Consider the following 17,232-nt stretch of genomic DNA (forward strand, 5'->3'; position numbering starts at 1 on the left):
CCAGCGAGCTGCTGAGATGCCGGAAAAATCACAGGCACGGCGTGAGGAACAAGTTCAGCAGCAGAACAGCTTAAGAGCTGCCAAAACACCGGAGCAGGCAAACCATTGACGGCAGCAATTTGCTGAATATAGGTGGACAATCCGCAGACCAAGTCGCGGGCAGAGGTTAGTACTCTATATAATAATAGCCCTCCAATAAAAATTTATGGGAAAACCCCAGGAAATCTAGAAATTTTGAAATTTTAGGATTGTTTTTAATATCCGATCATTTTCCATCTGAACCCAATCCCGATTCCAATGCAAGTCAATGGGATTTTTTTTTAATTATCGAAGATCGGATTTTAATAACGATCCTATTCACTACACAGCATAAAGTCCAGAAATTGTTTACATTTTTGGACTCCACGCTGTGTAGTGATTAAAAAAAAATCCCCCAACTACTTAGCCCCTCTGGTGTCCACTTACCTGCTCAGATCCGCTGCCGCTCCCCGTTCTTCTCGATCCAGTCCTCTCTCATTGACATGCCATCAAAGCGCCATGCGTGCCCCCACCTCCGTAGGAACGCATGGCATGCATCTCTAACACTAGTCTAGGGGGGCGTGCAGGGCGCTCTGAAGGCATGTCAATGAGAGAGAAGAGGAGTGAGAAGAACGGGGAGTGGCAGCGGATCTATGCAGGTAAGTTGAACAATCAGGATCGAAATTCCGTTCCTGATCTTTTTTAGGCGGGATCAGAACCCGTTCGCGATCCTGAAATTTACTCGATCGCCGATCAGGATCCGATCTTTTCCAATCCTGATCGCTCAACCCTATTCATGAATGAATTTCACAAGGCTTGTCCATCATCTGCCCTAATGCTGCAGCTTCCTCAAACAGTTGATCAGTGGGGTGCCAGGTGTTGATATTGGTGACTTATCCTATAGTATTTACTAATGGCCATGCTAGCACATGGCATCAGGAGTCTGAGCCTTGGATCTCTCAGCAGAGGAGATCACCAAATTCGACTGCTTCTACCAATGTCCACGGTACCTTCAGTGCACACCAATCTTATATGTGCACACCCTTGAAGTTTTTTTTTTTTTCTATCCCATTTGCAATTAAATCATGTTCGGAGACCTCCTCTCAGGTGCCTATTATGACATGGGAGGCCTGTGGCGGGGATACAGCAGGAAGTGCACTGTAGGGTACATTGTGTCTTTATTAAATATTAGGCAATCCTCCTGTAATAGTGTAATAGAGCCAAATGACAGATTGCAACATACGAGCAGCTCACGGCATTCCTAAGCGAGGTGTATAGACACAGTATACGGCACATTTAAAAAAAAACAAAAAAAACCGCACTAATCTGTGAAATATTTGCAGTTTCCTGTAGACTGACAATTGTGCAACCGCGGTGCAAGTAAAGTCACGTGACCCATTGGGATTTTGTAGCTACCCTCTGGCAAAAAAAATCAACAGTATGAACTTTAACTCTTTCAGTTTGAGTCTTGATGACCCCGGTATAGGGGATATTGTCAGACATACTGCGGTATATAAAACCGCATGTGCCCGAGGACATGAAGGGTCCTCTTTAAGGTCACTTTAGATGACCTGTTGGTTTCAAGGAGTGCGGCAGTCTACCTGTGCTGCGGACATTTCTTGCTTTTCCGCATGCTGGTGTGCAGCATCCAGAAATGAGTTGATGTTCTTTTGTGTCAAAGGGTGTTTATAGGTACATTGGTCCTAAATAGAAGTCTATGGATAGTGTACTGTGACCATATAGTGGTGCAAACAATGCTCTGTATATAGTTTGGCTCCACTATGTATCTCCTGGCAGCCCAGCATCCGACAGCAATGGCATAGATTATGTTGTTCTTGGCTGCAGCAACCCGTAGAGTCCCCGCTCTTCAGTCTGCAGCAACCCGTGGAGTCCCCGCTCTCTAGACACAACATTACAGTGATTGACCGCTAAGTGTCTGAGGAAGTCGAGAGCATGTGAAAGTGAATCCTCTGTGCGGCCGCCATCGTAAACAGAAAACCGTCAGGGGATCTTCCTGTCAACGAAGATATATAAATGATAAAGGCCTCGGAAGCAGACACCGTCCTGACGGGAGAGGAGGAAATCCTGCCTAAAACTTGGGCCAAAGCTTCACCCACTGCCTGAGCCCTGTACGTAAAGACCCTGACCAAGGCAGAGGGGCTTGTTGCTACCCTGCTGTGTTATAGTGCACATTACAAACTTTGCATACATCGATAGTCCAGAGGATATCTGGAAATATCATTATTTATGACCATTATATTACATCTTCTGCATTATTTAGATATTTTCTGTCTCTGTAGTTTGCAGTTCTCCCTGAACTGGTAGGTGCAGACTATCTGTCATATACCGCACACAGTGAATAGAGGAGAATCCGCTCCGGAACTGTCTCTCTTTCACTAAGAGATCATGTCGGAGATATATAAATTAATAGGAATTAAATATCCGTGACCCTATATCTCCATCCACCATTCTCTATGGCATCTGCATTTGCCACATGGCTGTTACTTTAAGGTTGATATGCCTACCAGTTAAACTTTGGCTGGGTCTGTTCAGCAATCATGGACTGAGGCAGGGCATTGTGACCTGACACTTTCCCTGCTCAGGTGCCTGTGATTGCCTTCGTTTTCTGGCTCTATGTTCTCATTACTTGCTCCTTACACCTTTCCCTATATTTTGCTGATTTCCAGGTTTAGTGTTTTTGGTTCACACCTCTGGTTGTCCCCGTTCTTGTAGATTTGGTTTTATCTGTGATCTCCTGGACTTGACCATAGTCTGGATTGCTGATATTCCTCTTGACTGTTCGTGTGTTCTCCATGTCCTTGACCCTGGCTTGTGCATTATTTTCTTGCCCTCAATATGGTCTCTGGACTGGTCCTTAGCCTACAAGTGCACCTACTCTCTGGCACCTTGTTCTGGGGTTGAAACCTGGTTCCCGAGGAGCAAAGTCCATCCTGCCTTTGCAATGAGCTCTGTTGGGTGACGTTTCTTAGGGTGACCTTAGACTACTTGAACCAGGACGTTGTTGGATTATGGGTAGCTTGTTCACTTGCTGGTTCTTTCAGTTACCTGCCGCATAAATCTTTACACCCCATGAAATAGCAACTACTGCTTCATGTTACTGGGCTGTACAATGGTAATTGAAGAAAACACACCCCTTCCTCTGACATCACTTCCTGCTCTGTAGCTATTGGCTGGAGCTGCACCACACAGACTTCCTGTTCTGCCCGCCTCCTGCATTGGTAATATGGGGTCTCTCCTCTCCACCCCAGATATTTTTCATGGACTTCTGCTTCAGATACAGGGTTAAGAATTAGGAATGTTGACAGAAACAAAATTTAAGGATAAATTAAAGGTAATTAATATCTGGCATAATTTATTAGGATCCATTATAGATGTATCAAAGCTGTCAGAGATGATTTACTAAAGGAAGCCATGATGCTAATGTGAACCAAGCCTTACATTTTGGGCCGAGGGGACACAATGCATTTAATGTTGTCCATTTCTTCCAATAGACAAGATATCTCCAACTCTGGCATTATTACATGCATGCCTTCTGTGGTGCATCTACCAGGACTGCTTTGGGGGTTGTGGTGGGGGCTTCTCAGCTCTAGCTATGACCCCGGTCAACCAATAGGTGGAGCTAAGTGCATTCACTTCCCAGTAAGAAATCCATGTGCCGTGAGCGCCCCCTAGTGATGCCTATAAACAGTAAGAATGTTATCGTTTATCAAGCTCTTACATAAAATACTTACTAGGAAAAAGTATGCAAATGAGCTCTGCTCAAAGATGGAAAACTGCCTCTTAGGTGCCACCCCTTGGGTTATGTTGGGTACTGCAGCCTGACTCCATTGAAGTGAATGAGATAGAGCTGCAATACCACATGTCGCCTATGTTTGGAGCTGTTCTTACAAGAAAGCAGCCATGTTTTTCTAATCTTGGACAGATCTATAAAACTCCACGAGTGCGCAGGGTAGTCTAAGGGTGCCCCTCTATTAACCCTTTTTGTCTTCATGTAAGGCATCTTCACGTGATGTTGTTTAGTTATGGCCGAGACGTCACATCTTATGTTCCATGTTGTATTATCAGGACGAGGATTACAATTTTATGACCTTATTTATCCGCCTTCCATGAGGTTTCTATAACGACCACGAGCGACTTCTACTTTGTAAAAACAAAACCCAAACTGAGAAATTCTTTATCCGTCTCCTTCCCAAATTCCTCTCATTATGAGCTGATAGTAACGTCCAAGACAAGCGAATACGTGACTGGCAACCATCGGGGGGGGGGGGGGGGGGGGGACGGAGGTCTAGGGTTTGGTAATGGTTAAAGATGGAAAAATATCTTCAAAGAAGGAAAAGTTACCAATGGTTTCTTGTAAACAAGTTTAGAATATCCAGCGGTCCGATGGCGGCCGACACCGAAAACACATCTATAGCAAGGAGACAGGCGAGAAGAGACTTGGATTACTTCTATGTAACGTAGAGCGACCTCATAAGCAATACAACAAGCAGAGTTACCCCATAAAAATTATAATGATCAGAGTGTCCCCATAAATAGTACGTCAAGCAGAGTATCCCCACAATAAATACAACATGTAGAGTGCCTCCATCCTATCCTATCATCATATCATCATACTAATATTATAAATGTGAAAGTTTGGATGTTTGTTCCTCAATCACGCAAAAACGGCTGAACCGATTTGGATGAAATGATTGTAACCTCGATTAAAATATAGCCTAATGGCTTCACGACTGTTTTGAATTTATGTTCACATACTATATTATACTGCTCCTGCAGCAGCCTTATTTCAGGTCCCAGGGCTGTTATCTCTCGGTGTAAACACACGCTAACCCTCAGTGGATTGTGTACACACATATGCATATTATCTGCTCTTCTCCAGGCAGCGCTGTTAAACTGACATGGGCAAACCCCCCTCTAATCCAAATTGGCAGTTTATCAATTTTAAACATGCCTGGGAAAAGAAAATCTAATTTGTTGCAAACAACGAGAGTTATGAAGGAGCCAGAAGACACAGAGTTCTCCTCAAGCGGAACTAAGGGAGATCATCGGTGCCAACAACATGCTCATTATATGGCGTCCCAGCGAGCTGCTGAGATGCCGTAACAATCGCGGGCACAGCGCAAGGAATGTGTTCAGTAACAGGCCAGCTTGATAGCTGTCGAAACGCCGGAGCAGGCGGATCATCAACACCAACAACACGCTCATTATATGGCTGAGTTGCTAAGATGCTGGAACAATCACAGGCACGGTGCAAGGAACAAGTTCAGCAGCAGGACAGCTTAAGAGCTGCCAAAACGCCGGAGCAGGCAAACCATCGACGGCAGCAATTTGCTGAATATAGGCGGATCATCCACTCCAACAACCCACAGATGAAGTCGGGGCAGAGGCTAGTAATGAATAAAGCGAGAAGGACACCATTATAACCTTCACAATAAGCAGGGTGCCCAAATAAGCAATATGGCATGCAAAGTGCCCCCATAAACCATACAAGCAGAGTGCCTTACATAAACAGTGCAAAAAGCAGAGTACCCCCATAGGAAATAAAACAAGCAGAGTTCCCTCATAAGTAATAAAGAAGGAAGGGCACCCCTATAACCTGTACAAAAAGCAGAGTGCCCTGATAAGCAATATAGCATGCAGAGCGCCATAAACCGTACCAGCAGAGTGCTCCAATAAGCCCTCATAAACAAGACAAAAAGCCGAGCACCCCCACAGACTGTACAACAAGCAGAGTCGCCCCAGAAAAAATACAAAAAGTAAAGTATCCCCCATAAACAGTACAGCAAACAGAGTGACTCCATAATAAATACAGCGAGCACAGCGCCCCCTTAACCCATACAACAAGCAGAGTGACACCATAAGCAATAAAACAAGAAGAGCGGTGGGGCAACACGGTGGCTCAGTGGTTAGCACTGCAGCCTTGCAGCACTGCAGTCCTGGGTTCGAATTCTGCCGAGGACAAAACATCTGCAAGGAGTATGCATGTTCTCCACATGTTTGCTTAGATTTCCTCCCACAAAGACAGACTGATAGGGAAAAATGTACATTGTGAGTCCTATAGGGGACATTTTTTAAAAGAAGAGTGTCCCCATATGATGGCACAAAAATAAAGTGCCATCATACATATTATATCAAGCAGAGTGCCCCTTATACGGTACAGATCCCCCCTTACATGCCTCCGCAGAGTTTGCCGAATTATATGATTTACAGGTCAGTAATTTCTTTTCATGGACGAAACCTTTATAGACAACTTTAATCCAAATGAAGATATTTCGGGGTGTGAATACTTCTGCAGGGCGCGGCATGGGACAAGACAGATTGGTGATCTATAACATCATGGAAGCTAAATGTGAGGAGGTTTAGGGAGGGAGAGTAACTTATGAGAAAAATACACAGAAACAATGCCGTTACGGTGTTCAGCAACTTGTGGTCACAAGCAGGAGACGCGATGCAATAAAACCGTAAATGTACTTAATGTCAACAAATGGCTAAAATACAGAATACAATTATTGGGGTTTAGTATACAGCTCAGGAGCTTCTATACATACAGTCCTATGAAAAAGTTTGGGCACCCCTATTAATCTTAATCATTTTTAGTTGTAAATATTTTGGTGTTTGCAGCAGCCATTTCAGTTTGATATATCTAATAACTGATGGACACAGTAATATTTCAGGATTGAAATAAGGTTTATTGTACTAACAGAAAATGTGCAATATGCATTAAACCAAAATTTGACCGGTGCAAAAGTATGGGCACCTCAACAGAAAAGTGACATTAATATTTAGTACATCCTCCTTTTGCAAAGATAACAGCCTCTAGTCGCTTCCTGTAGCTTTTAATCAGTTCCTGGATCCTGGATGAAGGTATTTTGGACCATTTCTTTCTACAAAACAATTCAAGTTCAGTTAAGTTTGATGGTGGTCGAACATGGACAGCCCACTCTCAAATGATCTAAAACAAAGATTGTTCAACATAGTTGTTCAGGGGAAGGATACAAAAAGTTGTCTCAGAGATTTAACCTGTCAGTTTCCACTGTGAGGAACATAGTAAGGAAATGGAAGAGCACAGGGACAGTTCTTGTTAAGCCCAGAAGTGGCAGGCCAAGAAAAATATCAGAAAGGCAGAGAAGAAGAATGGTGAGAACAGTCAAGGACAATCCACAGACCACCTCCAAAGAGCTGCAGCATCATCTTGCTGCAGATGGTGTCACTGTGCATCGGTCAACTATACAGCGCACTTTGCACAAGGAGAAGCTGTATGGGAGAGTGATGAGAAAGAAGCCATTTCTGCACGTACGCCACAAATAGAGTCGCCTGAGGTATGTAAAAGCACATTTGGATAAGCCAGCTTCATTTTGGAAGCAGATCCTGTGGACTGATGAAACAAAGATTGAGTTGTTTGGTCATACAAAAAGGCGTTATGCATGGCATCCAAAAAAAACAGCATTCCAAAAAGAACACATGCTACCCACTGTAAAATTTGGTGGAGGTTCCATCATGCTTTGGGGCTGTGTGGCCAATGCCGGCATCGGGAATCTTGTTAAAGTTGAGGGTCGCATGGATTCCACTCAGTATCAGCAGATTCTTGAGAATAATGTTCAAGAATCAGTGACGAAGTTGAAGTTACGCCGGGGATGGATATTTCAGCAAGACAATGATCCAAAACACCGCTCCAAATCCTCAGGCATTCATGCAGAGGAACAATTACAATGTTCTGGAATGGCCATCCCAGTCCCCAGACCTGAATATCATTGAACATCTGTGGGATGATTTGAAGCGGGCTGTCCATGCTCGGCGACCATCTAACTTAACTGAACTTGAATTGTTTGTCCAAAATACCTTTATCCAGGATCCAGGAACTGATTAAAAGCTACAGGAAGCGACTAGAGGCTGTTATCTTTGCAAAAGGAGGATCTACTAAATATTAATGTCACTTTTCTGTTGAGGTGCCCATACATTTGCACTGGTCAAATTTTGGTTTAATGCATATTGCGCATTTTCTGTTAGTACAATAAACCTCATTTCAATCCTGAAATATTACTGTGTCCATCAGTTATTAGATATATCAAACTGAAATGGCTGTTATAAACACCAAAATATTTAGAACTAAAAATGATTAAGATTAATAGGGGTGCCCAAACTTTTTCATAGGACTGTAATACTCCATGGAGGGGTTACATTATACTGCCACATAGTTCCTATGTCATACTAGTATGTAATACCCACATACCTGTACAATTCTCAATAATACTGCCTTATACTACCACATAATACTACCATACCGCTATATAGTACCAATATAATACTTCCATATCCTGTCCATAGAATATCACCATACCACCATATACTGCCAATCTAATATTACCATATACTACCCCTATAATAGTGTTACTTCCCATATAATATAATCATACTGCCATATGTAATACAGTCATAGACTGCTCATATAATACCACCATACTTCTATATAGTAGCAATATACTGTCCATATTATACACCACCATACAGCCATATAGATCTATAAAGAGAATATGATACCCCCATATAGTGCCAAAATAATTGTAGCATCCATATACAGCAATACTCACTGCTTACAGAATACTGTCACATAGTTCCTATATAATACTAACATATAGTACCCACATAACCTTACATTTCAATTCCCAATAATACTGCATACGCTGCCCATATACTACCACTATATAGTTGTAGTATAAGATAGCCATATACTGCCCGTATGATACTGTTATACAACATCATGTGAATCTTAGGTCCATAATTATATGGTAACTTGTAAATGGCCGTTACAGTAGTTGGATCTTTGTTTTTCTGATGCAAAGCCCTCAGTGTCCTGCATTGATATAGCTGAAAAATTCCTGGCTTTCTGCAGCCACCACTAGAGGGCACTCAGGAGCTTACTGAAGATTGTATTATTATTGATGTCAGTGTGCAAACAGTCTACAGTAAGATCCTGAGCTCCCCCTAGTGGTGACTGCAGCTAAACACAATTTTAGTACGTGACTCTACTACTATGCAATGGTTTCGGAGCTCTGTATCAGAAGAATTAAGCTATACGTGCTATATTATAAAATTCATTAGAGCATGAGGATGGATCTAAAAGTTATGTAGTGCTAAAAGTTAGAGATTAGGGGTTAGGGTTTGGTTAGGAGCTATTGTTGGGGATTCGAGGTTAAGGTTAGGGTTGGGTTAGGAGTTGTTGCGAATTCAAGGTTAGGGTTTGGTTAGGAGTTATTGTTGGGGATTCAAGGTTAGGGTTAGGAGTTATTGTTGGCGATTTGAGGTTAGGGTTAGGGTTGGGTTAGGAGCTATTGTTGGCGATTTGAGGTTAGGGTTAGGGTTGGGTTAGGAGCTATTGTTGGGGATTCAAGGTTAGGGTTAGGGTTGGGTTAGGAGTAGAGATGAGCGAACAGTGTTCTATCGAACTCATGTTCGATCGGATATTAGGCTGTTCGGCATGTTCGAATCGAATCGAACACCGCGTGGTAAAGTGCGCCATTACTCGATTCCCCTCCCACCTTCCCTGGCGCCTTTTTTGCTCCAATAACAGCGCAGGGTAGGTGGGACAGGAACTACGACACCGGTGACGTTGAAAAAAGTAGGCAAAACCCATTGGCTGCCGAAAACATGTGACCTCTAATTTAAAAGAACAGCGCCGCCCAGGTTCGCGTCATTCTGAGCTTGCAATTCACCGAGGACGGAGGTTTCCGTCCAGCTAGCTAGGGCTTAGATTCTGGGTAGGCAGGGACAGGCTAGGATAGGAAGGAGAAGACAACCACAACAGCTCTTGTAAGAGCTAAATTCCAGGGAGAAGCTTGTCAGTGTAACGTGGCACTGACGGGCTCAATCGCCGCAACCCAGCTTTCCCAGGATCCTGAATGGAATACACTGTCAGTGTATTCCCGTATACCCGATATATACCCCGATACCCGTTCCAACGGTGTGCCCCCCCCCACCTTCACCCCAGAAATACCCTGCAAGTCCCCTAGCAATAGAATTGGGGCTATATACACCCACAATTTTTACTACTGGTATACAGTGCCATTGTCTGACTGGGAATTCAAAGAATATATTGGGAATACAAATACCCTCATTTCTTGCTACTGCCATATAGTGCCAGTGTCTGACTGGGAATTCAAAGAATATATTGGGGTTACGTGCACCCACAATTTTTACTACTGGTATACAGTGCCATTGTCTGACTGGGAATTCAAAGAATATATTGGGAATACAAATACCCTCATTTCTTGCTACTGCCATATAGTGCCAGTTTCTGACTGGTAATTCAAAGAATATATTGGGGTTACGTGCACCCACAATTTTTACTACTGGTATACAGTGCCATTGTCTGACTGGGAATTCAAAGAGTATATTGGGAATACAAATACCCTCATTTCTTGCTACTGCCATATAGTGCCAGTTTCTGACTGGTAATTCAAAGAATATATTGGGGTTACGTGCACCCACAATTTTTACTACTGGTATACAGTGCCATTGTCTGACTGGGAATTCAAAGAATATATTGGGGTTATAAATATCCTCATTTCTTGCTACTGCCATATAGTGCCAGTTTCTGACTGGTAATTCAAAGAATATATTGGGGTTACGTGCACCCACAATTTTTACTACTGGTATACAGTGCCATTGTCTGACTGGGAATTCAAAGAGTATATTGGGAATACAAATACCCTCATTTCTTGCTACTGCCATATAGTGCCAGTTTCTGACTGGGAATTCAAAGAATATATTGGGGTTACGTGCACCCACAATTTTTACTACTGGTATACAGTGCCATTGTCTGACTGGGAATTCAAAGAGTATATTGGGAATACAAATACCCTCATTTCTTGCTACTGCCATATAGTGCCAGTTTCTGACTGGTAATTCAAAGAATATATTGGGGTTACGTGCACCCACAATTTTTACTACTGGTATACAGTGCCATTGTCTGACTGGGAATTCAAAGAATATATTGGGAATACAAATACCCTCATTTCTTGCTACTGCCATATAGTGCCAGTTTCTGACTGGTAATTCAAAGAATATATTGGGGTTACGTGCACCCACAATTTTTACTACTGGTATACAGTGCCATTGTCTGACTGGGAATTCAAAGAATATATTGGGAATACAAATACCCTCATTTCTTGCTACTGCCATATAGTGCCAGTTTCTGACTGGGAATTCAAAGAATATATTGGGGTTACGTGCACCCACAATTTTTACTACTGGTATACAGTGCCAATTTCTAACTAGGAATTCAAAATGCGCAAGGCTCCCGGAAAGGGACGTGGACGAGGCCGTGGGCGAGGTCGGGGGAATGGTTCTGGGGAGCAAGGTAGCAGTGAAGCCACAGGGCGTCCCGTGCCTACTCCTGTGGGGCAGCAAGCATTGCGCCACTCCACAGTGCCAGGGTTGCTTGCCACATTAACTAAACTGCAGGGTACAAACCTTAGTAGGCCCGAGAACCAGGAACAGGTCTTGCAATGGCTGTCAGAGAACGCTTACAGCACATTGTCCAGCAGCCAGTCAGACTCTGCCTCCTCTCCTCCTATTACCCAACAGTCTTGTCTTCCTTCCTCCCAAAATTCCGAAGCTTTACAGAACAATAACCCAAACTGTCCCTGCTCCCCAGAGCTGTTCTCCGCTCCTTTCATTGTCCCTCAACCTGCCTCTCCACGTCACGATTCCACGAACCTAACAGAGGAGCATCTGTGTCCAGATGCTCAAACACTAGAGTCTCCTCCATCTCCGTTCGATTTGGTGGTGGATGACCAGCAACCCACCCTCATCGACGATGATGTGACGCAGTTGCCGTCAGGGCATCCAGTTGACCGGCGCATTGTGCGGGAGGAGGAGATGAGACAGGAGTTGGAAGAGGAAGTGGTGGATGATGAGGACACTGACCCGACCTGGACAGGGGGGATGTCAAGCGGGGAAAGTAGTGTGGATGTTGAGGCAGGTGCAGCACCAAAAAGGGTAGCTAGAGGCAGAGGCAGAGGTCAGCAGCTTAGGCGAAGCCAGGCCACACCCGGAATCTCCCAAGATGTTCCAGTTCGTACCCAGCCCCGAAAAACTCCCACCTCGAGGGCACGTTTCTCGAAGGTGTGGAGTTTTTTCAAGGAATGCGCCGAGGACAGATATAGTGTTGTCTGCACAATTTGCCTCTCGAAATTGATTAGGGGCTCTGAGAAGAGCAACCTGTCCACCACTTCAATGCGCCGTCATTTGGAATCCAAGCACTGGAATCAGTGGCAGGCAGCAACGGCAGGACAAAGGCCGCCTGCCGTTCACGCCACTGCCACTGCCTCTGCCTCTGCCTCTGCCACTGCCACTGCTGACTGTGCTGGCGATGCACTCCAGAGGACGAGCCAGGACACCACTTCATCTGCCTCCGCCACTTTGTTGACTTCTACCTCATCCTCCCCTGGTCCTGTCTTATCTCCTTCTCCTGCACCATCAAAGGCACCATCAGGCGTTTCTTTACAACAACCCACCATCTCTCAGACATTGGAGCGGCGGCAGAAATACACTGCTAACCACCCACACGCGCAAGCCTTGAACGCCAACATCGCTAAACTGCTGGCCCAGGAGATGTTGGCGTTCCGGCTTGTTGAAACTCCCGCCTTCCTGGACCTGATGGCAACTGCGGCACCTCGCTATGCCGTCCCTAGCCGTCACTACTTCTCCCGGTGTGCCGTCCCCGCCTTGCACCAGCACGTGTCACTCAACATCAGGCGGGCCCTTAGTTCCGCGCTTTGCACAAAGGTCCACTTGACCACCGACGCGTGGACAAGTGCATGCGGACAGGGACGCTACATTTCACTGACGGCACACTGGGTGAATGTAGTTGAGGCTGGGACTGCTTCCCAAACTGGCCCGGTGTACCTCGTCTCCCCGCCTAACATTCCTGGCAGGGACACGAGAAGAACACCCCCCTCCTCCTCCTCCTCTACCGCCTCCTCCTCCGCCACCGCCTCCTCCTCCGCCACCGCCTCCTCCTCCGCTGTTAGATTGACCCCAGCTACGAGTTGGAAACGTTGCAGCACTGGCGTTGGTAGACGTCAGCAGGCTGTGCTGAAGCTGATCAGCTTGGGGGACAGACAGCACACTGCCTCCGAGGTGAGGGATGCCCTCCTCGATGAGACGGCAATATGGTTTGAGCCGCTGCACCTGGGCCCAGGCATGGTCGTTTGTGATAACGGCCGGAACCTGGTAGCAGCTCTGGAGCTTGCCGGACTCCAACATGTTCCATGCCTGGCCCACGTCTTCAACCTAGTGGTGCAACGTTTCCTAAAGAGCTACCCCAATGTTCCAGAGCTACTGGTGAAAGTGCGGCGCATGTGCGCCCACTTTCGCAAGTCGACAGTAGCCGCTGCTAGCTTAAAATCTCTCCAGCAACGCCTGCATGTGCCACAACACCGGCTTTTGTGCGACGTCCCCACACGCTGGAACTCAACGTTTCAGATGTTGAATAGAGTGGTTGAGCAGCAGAGACCTTTGATGGAATACCAGCTACAAAACCCTAGGGTGCCACAAAGTCAGCTGCCTCAGTTTCACATCCATGAGTGGCCATGGATGAGAGACCTTTGTGACATCCTACGGGTCTTTGAGGAGTCCACAAGGAGGGTGAGCTCTGAGGATGCGATGGTGAGCCTTACAATCCCGCTCTTGTGTGTTCTGAGAGAATCCCTGATTGACATCAGGGATAACTCAGATCACACAGAGGAGTTAGGGATAGCATCCGATCCGTCACAGCTGGAGAGTAGGTCCACACATCTGTCCGCTTCACTGCGTTTAATGGAGGAGGAGGAGGAGGAGGAGGAGGAGGAAGAAGAGTTGTCCGATGATGTGATGGTGATACAGGAGGCTTCCGGGCAACTTCGAATCGTCCCATTGTTGCAGCGCGGATGGGTAGACATGGAGGATGAGGAGGAAATGGAGATTGAACTTTCCGGTGGGGCCAGAGGAGTCATGCCAACTAACACTGTGGCAGACATGGCTGAGTTCATGTTGGGGTGCTTTACAACCGACAAGCGTATTGTCAAAATCATGGAGGACAACCAGTACTGGATCTTTGCTATCCTTGACCCCCGGTATAAAAACAACATCTCGTCTTTTATTCCGGTAGAGGGGAGGGCCAATCGCATCAATGCTTGCCACAGGCAATTGGTGCAGAATATGATGGAGATGTTTCCAGCATGTGACGTTGGCGGCAGGGAGGGCAGTTCCTCCAGTAGGCAACCAAGTTCTCACCGGTCCACACAAACGAGGGGCACACTGTCTAAGGTCTGGGACACCTTGATGGCACCCCCTCGCCAAAGTGCCGCCACGGAGGGTCCTAGTGTCACCAGGCGTGAGAAGTATAGGCGCATGTTGCGGGAATACCTTTCCGACCACAGCCCTGTCCTCTCCGACCCCTCTGCGCCCTACACGTATTGGGTGTCGAAGTTGGACCTGTGGCTTGAACTTGCCCTATATGCCTTGGAGGTGCTGTCCTGTCCTGCCGCCAGCGTCCTATCTGAGAGGGTGTTCAGTGCAGCCGGTGGCATCATCACTGACAAGCGCACCCGTCTGTCAGCTGAGAGTGCCGACCGGCTCACTTTGATAAAAATGAACCACCACTGGATAGAGCCTTCATTTTTGTGCCCACCTGTGTAAAGCACCCCAACATGAAACTCCATGTCTGTACTCAACCTCTCCAATTCCTCCGCATCCTCATACTCATCCACCATAAGCGTTGCACAATTCTGCTAATACTAGGCTCCCTCCAACATGATTTCCCCCAACTCTGCTGGTTAGAGGCTCCCTCCACCCTGATTTCCACCAACTCTGCTGGTTAGAGGCTCCCTCCACCCTGCTTTCCCACAACTCTGCTGGTTAGAGGCTCCTTCCACCATGAATTTGCCCAAACTGGGCTGTTTAGAGGCTCCCTCCACCATGAATTGGTCCAAACTGGGCTGGTTAGAGGCTCCCTCCACCATTAATTGGTCCAAACTGGGCTGGTTAGAGGCTCCCTCCACCATGAATTTGCCCAAACTGGGCTGTTTAGAGGCTCCCTCCACCATGAATTTGCCCAAACTGGGCTGTTTAGAGGCTCCCTCCACCATGAATTGGTCCAAACTGGGTTTTTTAGAGGCTCCCTCCACCATGAATTGGTCCAAACTGGGCTGGTTAGAGGCTCCCTCCACCATGAATTGGTCCAAACTGGGGTGGTTAGAGGCTCCCTCCACCATTAATTGGTCCAAACTGGGCTGGTTAGAGGCTCCCTCCACCATTAATTGGTCCAAACTGGGCTGGTTAGAGGCTCCCTCCACCATTAATTGGTCCAAACTGGGCTGGTTAGAGGCTCCCTCCACCATGAATTTGCCCAAACTGGGCTGTTTAGAGGCTCCCTCCACCATGAATTTGCCCAAACTGGGCTGGTTAGAGGCTCCCTCCACCATGAATTGGTCCAAACTGGGGTTTTTAGAGGCTCCCTCCACCATGAATTGGTCCAAACTTGGCTGTTTAGAGGCTCCCTCCACCATGAATTGGTCCAAACTGGGGTGGTTAGAGGCTCCCTCCACCATTAATTGGTCCAAACTGGGCTGGTTAGAGGCTCCCTCCACCATTAATTGGTCCAAACTGGGCTGGTTAGAGGCTCCCTCCACCATGAATTTGCCCAAACTGGGCTGTTTAGAGGCTCCCTCCACCATGAATTTGCCCAAACTGGGCTGGTTAGAGGCTCCCTCCACCATGAATTGGTCCAAACGGGTTTTTAGAGGCTCCCTTCACCATGAATTGGTCCAAACTTGGCTGTTTAGAGGCTCCCTCCACCATGAATTGGTCCAAACTGGGGTGGTTAGAGGCTCCCTCCACCATTAATTGGTCCAAACTGGGCTGGTTAGAGGCTCCCTCCACCATTAATTGGTCCAAACTGGGCTGGTTAGAGGCTCCCTCCACCATGAATTGGTCCAAACTGGGGTTTTTAGAGGCTCCCTCCACCATGAATTGGTCCAAACTTGGCTGTTTAGAGGCTCCCTCCACCATTAATTGGTCCAAACTGGGCTGGTTAGAGGCTCCCTCCACCATGAATTGGTCCAAACTGGGTTTTTTAGAGGCTCCCTCCACCATGAATTTGCCCAAACTGGGCTGTTTAGAGGCTCCCTCCACCATGAATTGGTCCAAACTGGGTTTTTTAGAGGCTCCCTCCACCATGAATTGGTCCAAACTGGGCTGGTTAGAGGCTCCCTCCACCATGAATTGGTCCAAACTGGGGTGGTTAGAGGCTCCCTCCACCATTAATTGGTCCAAACTGGGCTGGTTAGAGGCTCCCTCCACCATTAATTGGTCCAAACTGGGCTGGTTAGAGGCTCCCTCCACCATTAATTGGTCCAAACTGGGCTGGTTAGAGGCTCCCTCCACCATTAATTGGTCCAAACTGGGCTGGTTAGAGGCTCCCTCCACCATTAATTGGTCCAAACTGGGCTGGTTAGAGGCTCCCTCCACCATGAATTTGCCCAAACTGGGCTGTTTAGAGGCTCCCTCCACCATGAATTTGCCCAAACTGGGCTGGTTAGAGGCTCCCTCCACCATGAATTGGTCCAAACTGGGGTTTTTAGAGGCTCCCTCCACCATGAATTGGTCCAAACTTGGCTGTTTAGAGGCTCCCTCCACCATTAATTGGTCCAAACTGGGCTGGTTAGAGGCTCCCTCCACCATGAATTGGTCCAAACTGGGTTTTTTAGAGGCTCCCTCCACCATGAATTTGCCCAAACTGGGCTGTTTAGAGGCTCCCTCCACCATGAATTTGCCCAAACTGGGCTGGTTAGAGGCTCCCTCCACCATGAATTGGTCCAAACTGGGGTTTTTAGAGGCTCCCTCCACCATGAATTGGTCCAAACTTGGCTGTTTAGAGGCTCCCTCCACCATTAATTGGTCCAAACTGGGCTGGTTAGAGGCTCCCTCCACCATGAATTGGTCCAAACTGGGTTTTTTAGAGGCTCCCTCCACCATGAATTTGCCCAAACTGGGCTGTTTAGAGGCTCCCTCCACCATGAATTGGTCCAAACTGGGGTGGTTAGAGGCTCCCTCCACCATTAATTGGTCCAAACTGGGCTGGTTAGAGGCTCCCTCCACCATTAATTGGTCCAAACTGGGCTGGTTAGAGGCTCCCTCCACCATGAATTTGCC

This window comes from Leptodactylus fuscus, chromosome 1 (assembly GCF_031893055.1).
Source record: "Leptodactylus fuscus isolate aLepFus1 chromosome 1, aLepFus1.hap2, whole genome shotgun sequence".
NCBI classification, from domain to species: Eukaryota; Metazoa; Chordata; class Amphibia; order Anura; family Leptodactylidae; genus Leptodactylus; species Leptodactylus fuscus.